General features: G+C 35.1%; 2 protein-coding genes across 9 annotated transcripts in view; one reads left to right on the top strand and one right to left on the bottom strand.

The window, feature by feature from the left end:
- The window catches only part of LOC137253891 (uncharacterized), a 239083-nt gene extending 230092 nt beyond the window's left edge, over positions 1-8991 (bottom strand). For both annotated transcript variants that reach the window (XM_067791485.1, XM_067791486.1), the window contains exon 1: positions 8854-8991. The gene's annotated coding sequence lies outside the window, so the exon portion shown is untranslated. The remainder of the gene's footprint in view (positions 1-8853) is intronic.
- Positions 674-17934, top strand: part of LOC137253893 (organic solute transporter alpha-like protein) — a 62693-nt gene continuing 45432 nt past the window's right edge. Inside the window, exons 1-2 of one of the 7 annotated variants that reach the window (XM_067791488.1) lie at positions 677-1399; positions 2878-2991. The gene's annotated coding sequence lies outside the window, so the exon portion shown is untranslated. The other 6 variants (XM_067791492.1, XM_067791491.1, XM_067791487.1 and 3 more) reach the window with 6 other exon arrangements.

Raw genomic sequence — 17934 nt, 5'->3', positions numbered from 1 at the left:
TGAGATTAGAAAAGCTGTCGGCAAGAAAAGTGGTTTTCGCACGATATTTCCAAAAATTGTATGCCTTTAAGACATTTCTCATGCTTTTCAATGTATTTTATCATATAAAGTAATTTATTACTGTCATAGCTAAAGCAAATTTTACACAAAATTGATTATGTAAACATTTACACAATAAATATTTAACCCAAACAAACAAATGCGGTTTCTCGTTGAATACAAAAGCTGCTTAAAAGAGCCAATATCAGCGAAGCGATCCCAAAACAAATGAACGATCGAACAATACAGCATACGCGTCAACATGTTGGTAAACAAATAATGACAAAAGCAACAACACGCGAACGTGAAAGCAAACATGCAAAAGCGCTGAAGAAATGTTTGATGGAGCACATGATCCACTAGAAGAGTTGGGGCACAGTGAGCGAATGAAGGCACACGGCAAATACATATACGCGAGAAATGTCAGCGATCACTAGAGTACAAACAAATTCATCATTACAACAAATGTAGAGAACAAGAGTGCGCCCCAAAAACGTTTAAGCTCAAATAAACCGTTGTGAGCCATTCATTCATTGATTACCTTGAAAGAGATCGCAAAATGCAAGCGTAAAGTATCTCATCGTTGCTATGTACCCAAGACAGATCATTGTTAAAGAGTTCAGTTGCAAATAGACGCTCAAACGGTTTAAACGTGTGCAATTGCTCGCGCCGGAACCATAATGGGTAACCAAAAAAAGCACCAAAGCTTACACGTGCTTTGAGCAAACGCGCATGTGTCTATATAATTTTGGGCGGCTCGCACTGGTGAGCACGAAAATGTCTATTTCAATTTCGACGAAAAAACCGGGTCTAAATTATAGTTTTGAATAGGAAGTCAATTCACATATATGAGATAATAAGCAGGCAAAGTTGTGTTTCATATAAAATATATGCTGAAATAAATTGATACATTGATATTTTATTATAACTACATGTTGCCAAATGATAGCTGTGATATGAGGAAGTAAAAAAGAGAAAATAAAACTTAAGTTTAAATAAAGTGATGTTGTACTTAAACTTTGTATATAAAAAAGTTGCATATATACAATATTCCAAGAAAAATAAAATTTCAAAACTGATGAATGCAATTTTTTGCTGAAGAGTTTAAAGTGCACAAAGAAAAGCTGGCACACTTGATAGTACGTTGTAAGTAAATAAAAAAAAAGAAAATAAATTTAAAAAAGCAAACAGAAAAAACAAATGACAGAAATTCAGATGAAAAGGAGCATTATGTACTTATTTAGTTGAAAGCATTATAGCAGTATACCGGAACTGCCATAAAACACCAAACTAGTCAGAATATAACTGGAATTTTCGGACTGATATCAAATTAGACCCAAAAAGGCCAAACTTCTACCAGGTAAAGTCCATAGTTTCCCACTCTTATATTATCAAGTAGAAACAAATAAGGACGGGACTGTCTTCGGCTGTGCCGAAGACTTCATACCTTTCATGAATGGGGCTGGACAATAATCTTATCCCGTTCGTAATCTCCAAATAATCGGATGTATAAGATAAGAAATATATATTGAACAGGTGTACCTAAACGATTTTTAAGATAAATATAAAATAAAAAATGGCAAAAACCCCCTTATCTGAACGATCGGTTGTATGGGATATATATTATATATAGCTCCGATCGAAATGATTTTTACATGAAATCTTCTATGATATATTGGAATATATATCACCAAGTTTAACGTTTTTATATTGGAACTTAAGGGAGAAATTGCTAAAAATCTTTCTATCTGAAAGATCGGTTGTATGGTAGATATATTATATATAGCTCCGATCGAAATGATTTTTTCATGAAATCTTCTATGATATATTAGAATAAATTTCACCAAGTTTAACGTTTTTATATTGGAAATTGAAGAAATTGCCAAAATTCTCTATCTGAACCATCGGTTTTATGGGATATATACTATATAGCTCCGATCAAAGTGATTTTTTCAGAAAATCTTCTATGATATATTGAAATATCACCAAGTTTCACGTTTATAAAAAAAAAAAAATGTAAAGCGCGATAACCTCCGAAGAGATCTAAGGCCGAGCTTCTCTTCCAATTTGCGTCGTGCTACTCTTGATTTGCCCTACAAATTGGCCGGACAGGACCTACATGTTTTATACCGACTCCGAACGGCATCTGCGAGGCAGATGAGTTTTCACTGAGAGCTTTTCATGGCAGAAATACACCCGGAGAGCTTGCCAAATACTGCCGAGGGGCGACCCCGCTTAGAAAATTTTTTTTTCTAATTGAAAAACCTTATTTCTAAAATTTTGATGGTTGCTTTGCCCGGGGTGTGAACCCAGGGCATACGGTGTGGTAGGCGGAGCACGCTACCATCACACCACGGTGGCCGCCGGAAATCTTCTATGATATATTAGAATATATATCACCGAGTTTCAAGTTTATACTTTCTAAATTGCGGCAGGAATGACCAAAATCGTCTTATATGAACGATCGGTTGTATGGGAGATATATGTTATAGTGACCCGATCCTACCGGATCCGACAAATGTCTAATATAATACAAAAATACATCCTTGTGCCAAATTTCATTGAGATATGTCAAAATTTGAGGGACTAGTTTGCGTTCAAACAGACAGACGGACGGACGGACAGACGGACATGGCTATATCAACTCAGTTCGTCGCCCTGATCAATTCGGTATACTTAATGGTGAGTCTATCTTCTATATTTCTCAACGTTACAAACATCGAACCAAAGTTAATATACCATTTCATGTTCATGAAAGGTATAATAAATTTAAAAAAGCAAACAGAAAAAACCAATGACAGAAATTCAGATGAAAACGAGCAATATGTACTTATTTAGTTAAAAGCATTATATCGTATACCGGAACTGCCGTAAAACCCAAACTAGTCAGAAAATAACTGGAATTTTCGGACTGATATCAAATTAGTTCCAAGAAGACCAAACTTTTACCAGGTAAAGTCCATAGTTTCTCATTCTTATATCATCAAGTAGTAAAAAAAATAGAAAAAAAATTGTATAAGTTTGAAATGCGAAATAATTTGAAGGTTTTGATTGAGCCAAGTTCTTCCATTCTTTAGTGAAAACTTCACCAAGTTTAGTATACTGTCTTATCCAGAATCGATTGGTATTGGCATCGAACTATAAAATAGCTCATTTTTCGATATCGAAAATTTCAAAAAAGATGATAAAATAATTTTAAGGACTACCTTTATATAAATGTTCCTAAAAACAGAAGGCAATTTTTTCTTTAATACAGACATAGTCTTTTTGAATTTTGACTAAAAAACTTTAACAATAGCTCTTGTAAAAGAATTTTGGGATTTAAAACTATAAAGGGGAGCGCAATCTTTCAATTTAAGGCAAACCATATATGTACTTGGGATTAACTAATTGATTATTTAAAATTTAAACACAAGGGCTATTGTTAAAGTTTTTAGTCACAATTCAACAAGACTATTATCTATCTGTATGAAAGGAAAAATTGCCTTCTATTTTTTGGTCCATTTATATAAAGGTAGTCCTTAAAATTTTTTTATCATCTTTTTATTTTCAATTGTTTAGTACTGCCTACAAAAAGGCAATTGCAACTTTGATTAGTAATTTAAGTAATTCCTAAGTGAAAATTCTTATTTTTATTTATTTGTTCAAAATAGCAAGATTTAATAGAATTAGTGGAATTTTCGCTGACAACACTGGCGAAAACAACAGAATTCCATCTCGCATCATAACAAGAGAATTCGACCTCGTTTCAAGTATCTAGTATCTAGCTCACCGGCAAGTTACTCAAAAATCGATCGAAAGATTCCCTTCGTTTTTCAGGGATTTGTAGTTTTCTAAATTAGCACGCTACCTTGCGGAATTTTGTTTTCTATAAATTGTATTGTCACCGGGTCTCCAACTATGTGCTAAGTTACAAGTCTCTAGGTAACCGGTAAGTTAGTTAAAAATGGATTGAAATATTCCCAAATTTAAATTAATTTTCCTAATATATCTATTCATGCGCCACATAGCGGATTTTTTTTTGATAAAATATTGCATTGTCGCCGGGTTCTGACTTACGGCTCAAGTTTCATATCTCCAGCTCACCGGGAAGTTACTCAAAAGTCGATTGCAAGATTTCCTGCGTTTTTTTCAGGGATTTTCGTTTATCTCGATTCATCTGCCACCCGGCGGGATTTTGTTTTCCATGAATTGTAGTGCCAGCGACTCGCAAACTATGCGCTAAGTTTCAAGTCTCTGGATCACCGAGAAGTTAGTTAAAAGTCGATCGCAAAATTTCCATTTTAAAATTAATTTTCTGTATATCGCGATCCGTGCACCACCCAGCGGATTTTTTTTTTCACTTACAATGTAATGTCTCTCAGATCTCAACTATGTTCTAAGTATCAAGTGTCTAGCTAACTTTCCGTTAAGTTACCGAAAAAGACTTTTCCATGACGGACAATAAAATTTTGGCAATAATTTTGGAAAGTCGGGGTGACACCACATTTAAAAGATTAAAGATATAATGTTGCTACTAAATATAAACTAAAAAAATAGCAAAATTAATAAACGGCCACAATCAATTTTTTTTATGTCTAATGTTAGCCAACAAATACATTATCTTTAGCGGTATAACCATATAATATTGAAATTTGAACTCGGAAGTGTTAAGGTGGAGCAAAGTACGAGTATTACAAAAATTTTGAAAATGGGCATGGCACCATCTCTTTTTTAGTTAATCGATCTATAATACTATTATGCTTGGTTTTTCAGTGCGAACTCTAGTTAAAATTGAATAGAGTTCAACCTTGCCACTTTGTTCGATAACATAAAATTTCGCTGCTCATCTCAGCTTAAGCGGCCGAAGTGGCAGGGTTAAATTCTAGTTAACCTTGGCCGGAGTTTAAACTCGCACTGAAAAACCCGGCCTTAATGCCATAAATTGAGCAACCCTAAAACCAATTTTAACGCTTTGTTTAAATGAAAGCAGGTATTTCTTGTAAAAATGGGCGCAACCAGTTAGAGACCACGCCTTTTTTATACCCAGCCTTCCGCCCGTCACTAATCGTTATATCTGAACTCAAAATACGTTTGTATTGTAAAGAGGCGAAATCAATCCTTAAGCACGCCCACTTTTCCTATATCGAAAATTTCGACAAATGGTAAGACTCACATAATGCTGTAAAACATAGTGGTAAAGTGGCGCAACTTGGCGATTGGATTCATTGTATGATGCAAAAATTAGTAACATTATTAAAAAGGTGCACATTTAGAAGAATTATTAAAAGCTTTGAAAGCCGTAAATTAAAATCCGTTGATATCAATTTGCAACTTGGCATAAGTATGGTTCTTGTTATTGTATCCAGATCTAAGTAAATCTTGCTGACGACCGTGCCCACTTTTTTAATAAAGTTTAAAATATGCGTATCCCTTTCCCATCATACCTGTTCTGGAATTGTGAACGGGCTCGAGAAAGAGAATGGCGTGAGTCTTGGGGTGTTCAAGATAAAAGTTGACAGCAATATATCAGGTGTATGCATATGAAACCGGTATTGGCATCTAGCGATCAGTAGGAATAATTGTAGGAACAGTCAAAACTTACCATTGGCGTTAGTTGGCGTCTTATGATCTGTCAACAATATCCAATACCAAACATTTCAAGTTTCATACAACATCGTGTTTTTCGCTCTTGAAAATGTTGAAATACGTGCTTCAAACAGCGACTTGCGGGGAGCTTTAATTTTCTGCTTCCATTTGAGTAAATCGGCGATAGAATCTCATCGAATGCTTGTCGAAGTATAATGAATGGTTCAACAAGTTTAAAAGTGGTAATTTTGATGTGAGACACGCTGACCGCGGCAAACCACCGAGTTCGAGGACGCCGAATTGCAGGCTTTGCTGAATGAAGACGATAGTCTTACGCAAAGACAGCTCGCAGAACAACTAAAAGTATCCTAGACAACCATTTCACACGTTTGAAATCCATGGGAAAGATAATGAAAGCCGAAGATGGGGCCACATGAGCTGAACGACAGACAGCAGGAAAATCGGAAAACAACATTTGAAATGCTGCTCGCAAAACAAAAAAGAAAGTCGTTTTTGCATCGGATCATTACTGGCGATGAAAAGTGGATTTATTTCGAGATTCCCAAAAGCAAGAGATCGTATATGGACCCTGGCCAACCAGCACAATCGTCCCAAAGACTAAATCGCTTCGGAAAAAAGACAATGCTCTATGTTTTCTGGCATCAGCGTGGTGTAATCTGGTATGAGCTTCTAAAACCTGACGAAACTGTTAATGGACAACGCTACCAACAACAATTGGCCAATTTGAACCATGCTCTGCGCCAAAAACGCCCAGAATATGAAATTAGGCATGACAAAGTGATTTTTCTCGATGATAATGCACCATCACACCGAAAAAAACAGACTGGGGAATTGGTTGAGTCGTATAGCTGGCAATCGCTACCCCACCCCGCTTACTCACCAGACTTGGCTCCATCCGACTTGCACTTATTTGCATCGAAGGGGCACGCACTTAGCGAACAGCGCTTCACTTCTTACGAAAATTTTGGAAAATGGCTCGATGACTAGTTTGCTTCAAAAAACGAAGACTTTTTTGGCTGAGAGGTGGCCAAATGTGTAGCTAGCGAGGGCGCTTACTTTGAATAAAATATTCGTTACCATTCTCTTGAAATAAATGTGTTTTTTTTTTAATAAAAAATACCGGTTTCATATGCATACACCTGATATATAGTCCCGTTCATGATGTATCAAAGGAGGTTTTAACGATGAGTTATTTGAGCGTAACGCTGATGTGAAGATATCAAAAGCCTAAACCATGATATACGAATGGCATTAGTTGCTGCGACTCAAAAGTATTTTTGTCGGTGTCCGTATTTGGAAACCTAGGAAGGGCGAGACCTCCACTGAGTTGGGTGAAGAAGTTACTTAAGACTTAAACTCCCTTATTTCTTCCAATTGATGTCAGTTCTTGCGAAACAGGAACAGCTAAGGCGATACCCAAACTCATCTAGGCATATAGCACATAACTTTGATGATTATGCTTCTAAAATTTTTCTAAACTTGCCCTTCAATATCTGTGTAATGAAACAATTAATGAACTAAATGTTAAGACCTTTTTTGTAGCACGTACAATTTCCTACAAATGTTGGTGAAGAAATTGATTCACTCTTGCAAAGGTAGCTAGGCGCGAAGTTTTCTGTGGCTTATTCCAGAAAAACTAGCTTCGAATTTTCACTGGCTAGCACGTAGGATCATTTAATTATAATGGTACGTTATTTTAAAACTACTTCCTATTAAATTTTTTTTATCTCACTAATACGACAACACAAATTTATACCGAATAAAACGAATTAAATGGGGTCACTGGAAGAAGCTGCAGGCCTGCCAAAATACTGCCCTCAGAACCGCCACGGGTTGTCTCCTTATGTCCCCTGAACACCATCTACATAATGAGGCGAGAATACTCCCAATAAGGGAAAGAAATGAAATGCTAACCAAACAGTTTCTGTTGAATACCCAGAAACCTGGGCATCCCAACAGACATCTGATTGATCAGCCATCACCGCCCAGGGGCTTAAGGAGTCACATCCGTAAGCACTATGAGGAAATACGGCACCTAAGAACACAGCCGTATGAAGCCTAAAAACATAAACAAGTCCCTGGTGAATCCATAAACAGGCATCGGACCTCCCCTCTCAGAAGCAAATTACAAAACAGAGTAACAAAATAGGTGACAAATCATGTCTATAATTATCATTAGTAGCGAATTTTGTTACCTGCGAATTTGATAAGCAATAAATTAGTAAACAATTCACGATTCTCAATCATTATTTTTTGAGATACAACTATCGCCGTGGCGTAATAGACAGTGTGCTTGCATTACATGCTGTAATTCCCACGTTCGGTTTTCGTTTTATATTATATAAAAAATATATGTCGAGAGTTGGCCTTCCATAATACAAAGAAGCATTGGAAAAACTTCGTTCAGGCCGCACCATACATCTCTAATGCGTTCTCGGTCATAAAGGGATAGAAGGTGACGAAAAAGCCGATGAGTTGGTGAAGTAGGGTGTAGCACTCGCAACAATCAACGGTAAACATCCCACTCCATGATGAAGAATTCAAAAGGAGACAGAAGTTGCATATGATCCATCAAGCAAGAAGTGCGTGAGTAGAAGCGTGGGGCTGCAAAATTTCTAATATCATGTGTAAATCCTACAATACATAGAGTGGCTTATATCTCTAAAGAGCGAAGACTTAAGATTCACAATGGGCATACTAACTGGACGCTACCTTCTGACGTCATATGATTATAAGTTAGGCCTCGTCAGTAACAGCAGATGTAGGAAATCAAGGCTCCATATATTGAGGGCGGTAGAGTTGCCAGATCTCGAAGCAGCAATTAAGCTGGTTCTAGAAAATTCTAGTATTTTCCAAGAGGACGGAGTTATTCTATAACATAAGCCTTGGCATCTGATTGGGGTTCAAACAAATTCTGGTAACACTATGTATACTTTCAATTTATGTGTGGTCTTATTGACCGACCATCTCATCCTAACCTTCCATGAAATTTGTTAATCATCATTATTTGTCTTAAAAAATACAACTGGCTTAGCGGCCTAAAAAATTTTAATCATACGAATTTGCCGGACTAGAAGCTTGGCCTTAAACAACTCCGTCTTATATGGTAGCAAAATTGTCATTATAACTTCGAAAGCTGTTGGCGTTGAAGCAATTGCAAAAATGATTGATATGCGCTTCTTCTTCATATATATTTCATAGCAAAATCGTATTTACAATACTCACATTTTATAGATTAAATCAGCAGAAGGATTATCTAATGAGCGTAGATTATTTCGAGTGTGTTTGATCAATCCTTAAATAACCAATATTTGCTTTCAATCTGTCGAAGTTTAATGTTAAGATTTCTTTACAAGATCAGTGAACTTTTCCCCCTTTGTGACTTGCTATTAGTTAAACGTGTGGTTTCAGTGAAGTAAGCGGTTGAGTCAAATATTATAAACCCCTCCTGTATATTTGACTCAAACGCTGACTTCACTGAAACTAAATATACTTTCCAGAAATTTCATACAATAACAAAAAACTATCTCATTTTTATTTAATTTATTTAAAAATTATATTTATACTGTCTCTGTAGAGCATTGCTGCTAAGTTTAGCTATTGTTCTTATAAAAACCTATCTCCGTTCGAATTATTGTTAAAATGTCCAGCACTCAGAGTCTCACAAAACTAAACCTTTTATGCGATAATTTCATAATATTTTAACAATACGCTATTTGGTCTTATTTCACAGAATTAATAAAATTGCCGATTTGCATTATTTACAATAAACAATAGAATGTGTAAAGTTGTTAATTAAGAAAGCAATCAGATAAGCTAAAGAGTGGGCATAAAGTAATATTATTATGGGGAACAAATGCTAAATTTCCAAAGTAAATTATAAAAAAGATAAGCTGGAAAAAAAATTTGTTTGATATAAACAAACATTTCTATTTTGCTTTCCTGCAAAATTATTATATGCGCTTACCATGATGAAATGAATATTCAGGTGTTCTCATCCCGTTAACGTTTTCCCTTATTCTGACAAATTCGGCATGCATAATTTAAAGGTTTGTCTAGCATACATAACTGCCTTTGAAAATCTACTACGATCAGAGTAGATTTTACTAGAAATATAATACACTGAAAGAAATGGTGCTAGAAAAATCAACAAATTGGTTCTGTTGTTCTTGACTTAACGGAGATTCAGTGAAATTGATCGAATTACGGTTAATTCGACCGAGTTCTTTGTCAAACGAACAAATTAGTTTAGTCTCTTCAACAGAAGAGAAATTGTCGCTCTTAAGTTAACAAAATTCTGTAAAATTGACAGATTCCTAATCAATCTAACTGATTTTTCACACAACTGATCTCACATGAGCAAATTTCAAAGAGAATTTTACGCTCACTGCGCTCTCTACTTTGTACTTATGACGATGGTGCCACTTGTTAAAAAAAATCACCAAAATAAGAAAACCACCAAATCGGAAAAACGCACAAAATCGGAGAACAACAAAAAACTAGTTTTTCAGTTATCAATACAAAACGAAAAAGCCATTTTTGAATTTACTGTGCAAAAAATTATGAGATACCGAGATACCTATTTATCGGGTACAATTTTGCAACTTTTCCTCCAAGCGAAATGCAAAATTGCGCCCTCTTGTTGTAAAAGTTTTGTTCGAGCGAACAGGATTTTTCCAAAGGTAGTTACATTTTGTTCACGTTTTTACGATTTTCACTCACGGGAACGAATTTAATAAGATAATAAAAAACGTAATTTTTTAATGTTGATGTTTCCGACAACATAAAATTTTGAGTTGTTTTGGAATCGTTTCAACTTAAAAAAGTGTTACGAAAATTAAACGTGCCGAATTACATGTACAATTACTCCAGTGGTAAATTACCTGCTAGCGATTTGATTCTTTACTTTTCTATAACTTACAAGTTCTCTATTTAAAATGTTATATCAAACATTTATACAAGTTTTGTTCGAAACAATCAAGTGTGGCAACTACATGAGAGAGAAGAAATTGAGAATGAGCTGAGCTGCAACCAGTGTTGCCAGGTGATGAAAAAAAAAGAAGCTAGATTGGCAAAAAAAAAGGTTAGAAAAAACTAAATTTAGAAAAAAAAGCAGCTAAAAAAGGCCAGAAATTTTTTTGGTTAATTCATTAAATTTTTTTTTTATATTTTAGTTTAAACATTTGAAAATAAAAACTTATAAACACAACTTCTTGTTTCAAAACATATCAGGTACATTTTCCTTGACTAGCACATGGAATTACTTTAAATGATTGCATATGTGTATATACAAAAAAAAATATTACAAACTAATTATTTATATAAAATATTCCCCGTCTGAAGAATCAGAAGAGCTCAGGTCTGCGTATAAAGTTTGGCTATTTACCACAGATATGAGAGCATCGGTAATTTCAAAAGCATTACAACATTTACATAAGCGTTTTAACGAGCATCTAATATTAAGCAGCGCATTAAGCATTTTAATTTTTAGTTTGTTCCTTAATTTAGTTTTCAGAATTTTCATGCCACTAAAAATTCTTTCAACCTCCGCGTTACTAAGTGGTAATACTAAAAACTAAATATGAATTCGACAAGTTCTAAAAAAGGTGGTTCCTTTAATGCATTTTTATGTTCTCGAACTAACAGGAACTATTGAAATTATTTTATTTTAGAAATTATTAAAAATACATTCGGATTAAAAAAGGCTAGAAAAAAGTCACGAAGCTAAACCCAAAATTTCGAGGCTAAAGGCAAAAAAAAGGCTAAATCTAGCCTCGAAAAGGCTAACCTGGCAACACTGGCTGCAACCGAAATAATTGAGAATAAGTTTTGTGAATACTATTTTCATTTCTATTTGCAAAGCGAAGTTCAAAACTATAAAACAAACAAATTATAAAATATAAAATTTGGTGAAAGTACGTTTAATAAAACAAAATAATAAAGTGTATAATGTTTAATGTGTGCCAGCATATTTGATGTAACCCCAATTGACGTTTGGTTAGTAAGTTCCACCGTGGTGTGATGGTAGCGTGCTCCGCCTGCCACATCGTATGCCCTGGGTCGCACCCCAGGCAAAGCAACATCAAAATTTCAGAAATAAGGTTTTTCAATTAGAAGAAAAGTTTTCTAAGCGGGTCGCCCCTCGGCAGTGTTTGGCAAGCGCTCCGAGTGTATTTCTGCCATGAAAAGCTCTCAGTGAAAACTCATCTGCCTCGCATCTGGCAACTCACCTTTGTATTCCCTAAAACATTTTAGGTGAAATTTATCAGAAAACTTATTTTTTTGAGGAAACTTGTACAAAAAATGAAGCAATCAAACTTTATTTCTTTTGTAGTACAAGTAAATACTGGTAAATAGAGCTGCCGAAAAAGTGAGGTTCTGTTGTTAACATCACCTTTATTATAGCATTATGGGCGCTTACAAACGTTTTCGCAACCGGCTCTCATATGGCATCCCTGAAGCGAATCGCGCCATACTATGTAGTTCTAATTCTATCCTCTGGCGGTGCTTCTTACAAAGTATTATAAACTGGTCTTGAGTTCAAGAAATTCTACAAAATATTTCACTTTAATAAATTTTTAATCCAATGTTTTATTGTTTGATCGGACGTTAATTCATTGGCAATTATTTCCTTCATTTCAATTTTCTTCGCTAAAAATTTGTGATGTTACGAAAATAAATTGTCACGATCAGCTGGTTTAACAGAGTTGCACGCCACACCGCCATTTTATGCAGGGTAAAAGTGTAACGCTTTTGCGTTGCGAGCAGGTAACTATTTTCACAAAAGAACGAAATACCCCGTAAAGGCGTTACCTGCGTTTTAGAATAGAACAAAATATATTTACAACCCTTGCGCAGCGTACAAAAAGCGTAACACTTTTGCCAGAAAAGAGAACGTTATTAGTGTCACTTTTATTAATTTTTTTTTAACCCGTGCTCAAGAATATATTATCAACTTTGTTGTTATTCTTTATTGCAGGTAGGGATGGATCGCTAATTGTAAAATTCAAGGAGGAACTTCTAACCGGAAGAACCTTCCTATCATATTTGGGAGACTCTTCCATAATATGGTACATGTCCAGAGAAGGAGTTCTGCCCGCTTACCTACCCCCTGAGAATGAAAATCACGGCGTTCTCTCAGACAGTTAATTTAATAAGAACAAACCATTAGTGCCCTCAACACCTCTATGATATTTGGTGACCGGCACTGGAAAGAAACAGCTCAGTCAACAAGATGACTAGAGTAGAAGGGTATCAGGAACACGTCCCTCGACACCTACATATGCTCTACCTTCTCCCAATGTATGTGCCTTCTTCTAGACAAAAAATTCTCTATATGATGCCCACATCGGTACAAAGGGGATGATGTATCCACTCTATACCCAGCATATACAACAGGATTTACGGATGGCCCCAAACTTAATGGCCCTGTGGTGTCAAAAGATCTTGCGCTCTCCTTACCAAGCCATTGCAGCATCTTTCAGGTAGTACAAACAGCCATGAAGGAGGCTGTTTGGTGGCTACTATACAAGAATCCCACATCCGTTGGAATTTACTGCGACAGTTAAGCACCGATCTAAGCTCTCCAAGGCATGAGCTCTTCCTCAACGGTAGCCGATAGTAGCTAAACGTGCTAGCGACCACAATAATAATGTGGGTCCTAGAGTTACAGTGATGTACCTGGGAACTGTGTTGCTGATGCCCTTGCGAGGAAGGTAACTAAACAGACCGAGGAAATAGAGCACAGCGCTCCCCTCTTCCCACGTACAACCACTTCCTGTTGTGCGAATTTACCGAGGAGTCCAATGTCAAATGGGCTCTAGAACTCATTCGTGAGATGTTTCGACAAACTTGGACTCGTATAAATGAGAACCGAACAAGATTCTTATCAATCTTAATCGTATCTTCTCAGGTCCACTGGTCGGAATATTAAAAGGACAATGTCTGATGGGAGTACATGGCAAAGGCATTGGAATCCCTACGAATAACTTCTCACGGAGTTGTAGGCAGAAGGGCAATAGCTCATTTAGTAAGATTCGCAATGGGCCAGCTGGCCTTAGCGGGCTCTACTGCTTAACTGAGGGGCAGCCACTATAACCATAACGTTTCCCTTAGATTATATGAAGAGGTAGACTGCCTCCATAGCGGGTATCTGAATGAAGCTACGGTTGGCACATGAAGTGACGCTTCTTTTACGTAATACGATTACGAAATGTAAATGTAATAATTGTTCTGTGTTTTGCAATAAAAGTCTAAAAGTTTTAAAAGCATGAAAAGTTTTAAATGAAAATAAATCAATAAAGGCATATACTATGCATCTATCTATGTATGTATATAAACTGGACTGGCATTAAATACCTATAAATATACAAACATAAATAATAAGCATGCAATTCCGAGTCATGCGAGAATGCAACAAAATTTGCTGCTATAATTACTCTAAACAGCAACGAAAGAAAAAATGCATTCATTTAAAGGCGCCAAAAGCTAAATGATAAGTCAAACGTCACATATGTGGATTACACAAAATGTATTAACAAGTAAGACCCGCAGTTTTAGCAGTACAGAGCACAAGAAGAGACTCAAAAGAAAAATGATTAAAAGCAGCTGGCACGCGTAGCTGATAAAATTGCACAACGACGACTAAAACTGAAGCAAATAATAAAATGTGCGTGAAACTACGTAAACGTGAGATGAGAGGAGAGTCTCACAGTGCCGGTTTCTCTTAAATGAGAGCTGAGGGTACCCTGATCGCCTAGTGAGTATCGTTAACAGTTTGAATGGCACTTTATGTAATAAATACAATTTTACTTCCTTTATATTAGGTCGTTTGAATATTTGTCCGCTTTTCATACAAATCTTGCAATCGATTTTTAAGTAACTTCTCATTGAGCTAAAAACGTGAAACTTTACACGTAGGTTAGAACACCGCGACAATGCAACAAAAGGAAAAAAATCCGTTAGATGGCGCACGGATCGAAATAATAAGATAAGACTTTCAAAATTTCCAAACCAGCTTTGAAGTAACTTCTCGGTGAGCTAGAGACTTGAAATTTCAAACTTAATTCAGAGGTCGAGGACAGCCGATGACACGATACAAAAACATTCACTAGGGTGCGCATGGGATGAGATATTTAGAAAAATCGTACGAAACGAAGGGAATTTTGGGATTGATGTTTATGTAAGTTCTCATAGAGCTACAACTGTAAAACTTCACAGAGAGCATAAGACGCCGAGAAAATTTAAGAGAAATAGAAAAAAATTCCATTAGGTGGCGCACGGATCGAAATATTTAGATAAGAATTTGGAAATTTGGTGTTTTGAGATCGGTTTTAAAGTAACTTCTCATTAAGCTATAAACATGAAACCTCAGACACAGGTTAATACACCGTGACAAAGGAACAAAAGGAGAAAAAATGCCGTGTTTTAGGTAACTTCTCGATGAGCTAGAGGCTACAAATTTAGAGCTTGATTGAGAGGTCGATGACAGCCGATGACAAAATACAAAAAATTTTGCTAGGGGCGCAGCGGTGGTTTGTTTGACTGACAAATTGCTACTTCTATTCCTTCTTACCATCTATATTTTATCATGTATAAAAAATTTTCTATTTACTATTCCACAAACAAAATAAAATTTTTCAATTATAGAAAAAAAAAAAAATAAAACACAATATCATTACAAAAAATTACACTGGATCACAAATTCCAACTTTTTTTCTACACCAGAGACGCCATTGTGAAATGCCTATGTAAAATCACCCTCTGATTCCGAAAATCAAGGTTATTTTTAATTCTATGGTACAGTTTTTAAGATATTTACGAATAACCGTTTTTTCCAAAAAAAAAAATTTTTGGTCAACTTATTCATATATGTATATCTTAAGAACAAATTGAGCAATTCCAAAACGGTTTGAAGTTTTTAAAAGGCAATCAAATTTTCTATAAACTGTGCATACTACACTTTTTGCTAGACCTTGCAGATTCAAAGATAACGAACAATCATTACGGATTTTTTCAATTTTTTTTGTAATAATATCAAAAAAATTGTACTCTGCGAGGAAGGATCTCGAAAACTTTTCAATTTTTTGCAGATTTTTTTTTTCTCTCTAAGATATGTTTTATTACAAAAAAAATAAGCTTTCATTCAACTAAATGGATGGACTAATACAAAAGTTATAAGCATTCAAGTAAATATATCCATTTAATACTTAAGTACCATTCGTATATCAGTTAGTTAGCGAATACTAACACATATGTACCAATAGGGTACTTAAGTATTAAATGGATATATTTACTTGAATGCTTATAACTTTTTTATTAATCCATCGATTTTGTTGAGTGAAAGCTTATTTTTTTTTTTGTAATAAAACAGAGCTTAGAGAGAAAAAAAATCTGTAAAAAATAAAAAGTTTTCGAGATCCTTCCTCGCAAAGTACAGTTTTTTATATTATTACAAAAAAAATTGAAAAAATCCGTAATCATTGTTCGTTATCTTTGAATCTGCAGGGCCTAGCAACAAGTGTAGTATGCACAGTTTATAGCAAATTTTATTGCCTTTTAAAAGCTTCAAATCGTTTTGGAATTGCTCAATTTGTTCTTGAGATATATATGAATAAGTGGACCCAATTTATTTTGTTTTTTTGGAAAAATAAATATCTCAAAAACGTTAACATAAAATTAAAAATAACCTTGATTTTCGGAATCAGGGGGTGATTTTATATAGGAATTTCATGATGGCGTCTCTGGCGCATTTTGGCTGTAAACCAGTGCTATTGTTCTGACTTTGATTTTTAAATTTTGCCATAGAAATTGCAAAAATATTTATGAGAAGTAAAAATATGAAGGTGGAGCGCAATTGATTGACTAATAATGCCTCCTTTCCTACCAACTTTCCAATTCAAGTAATGCGCGCTCCACTTTTATATTTTTACTTCTCATAAATATTTTTGCAATTTCTATGTCAAAATTTAAAAATCAAAGCTTAGCAAGAATATGTCTTCATATAAAGAGACATTCTTCGCTGATTTTTGTCCATTTATATAAAGGAAGTGCTTAACATTTTTTTATTTTATTTTTATTTTATTTTTATTTTCAACTCGTGCTTTCGCATTTTAATTATAAAAATTTACTGACTTCGATTACTTTGTGCATTTTTATACTCAGCTGAGCAGAGCTCACAGAGTATATTAACTTTGTTCGCATAACGGTAATCTGTAACGGCATAAACTAATCGAGATAGATATAGACTTCTATATATCAAAATGATCTGGGCGAAAAAAGAAATTCATTTAGCCATGTCCGTCCGTCCGTCCGTCCGTGAACACGATAACTTGAGTATATTTTGAGGTATCTTGATGAAATTTGGTATATAGGTTCCTGGGCGCCCATCTCAGAGCGCTATTTAAAATGAATGAAATCGGACTACAACCACGCCCACTTATTCGATATCGAAAATTTCGAAAAACCGAATAAGCGCGATAATTCATTACCAAAGATGGATAAAGCAACGAAGCTTGGTAGGTGCGTTGACCTTATGACGCAAAATAGAAAACTAGTAAAATTTTGGACAATGGGAGTGGCACCGTCCACTTTTAAAAGAAGGTAATTTAAAAGTTTTGCAAGCTGTAGTTTCGCAGTCGTTGAAGATATCATGATGAAATTGGGCAGGCACGTTACTCCTATTACTATATGTGTGCTAAATAACGAACACGCCCCCTTTAAAAAAAAATTTTTTTTAAGTCAAATTTTAACAAAAAATTTAATATCTTTACAGTATATAAGTAAATTATGTCAACATTCTACACCAGTAATGATATGGTGCAACAAAATACAATAATAAAAGAAAATTTCAAAATGGGCGTGGCTCCGCCCTTTTTCATTTAATTCGTCTAGAATACTTTTAAGGCCATAAGTGGAAAAAAATTTACCAATCCTTGTGAAATTTGGTAGGTGCATAGATTCTATGACGATAACTGTTTTTTGTGAAAATGGGCGAAATCGGTTGAAGCCACGCCAAGTTTTTATAAACAGTCGACCGTCTGTCCTTCCGCTCGGCCGTTAACACGATAACTTGAGCAAAAATCGATATATCTTTACTAAATTCAGTTCACGTACTTATCTGAACTCACTTTATGTTGGTATAAAAAAAGGCCGAAATCCGACTATGACCACACCCACTTTTTCGATATCGAAAATTACGAAAAATTAAAAAATGCCATAACTCTGTACCAAATATGAAAAAAGAGATGCAACATGGTAATTGGATTGGTTTATTGACGCAAAATATAACTTTAGAAAAAACTTTGT

The sequence above is a fragment of the Eurosta solidaginis genome, chromosome 5, assembly GCF_040869045.1.
Source record: "Eurosta solidaginis isolate ZX-2024a chromosome 5, ASM4086904v1, whole genome shotgun sequence".
In the NCBI taxonomy this organism is placed as follows: domain Eukaryota; kingdom Metazoa; phylum Arthropoda; class Insecta; order Diptera; family Tephritidae; genus Eurosta; species Eurosta solidaginis.
Note: the sequence above shows the minus strand (reverse complement) of the source record. Positions and strands in the feature narration are given on the sequence as shown.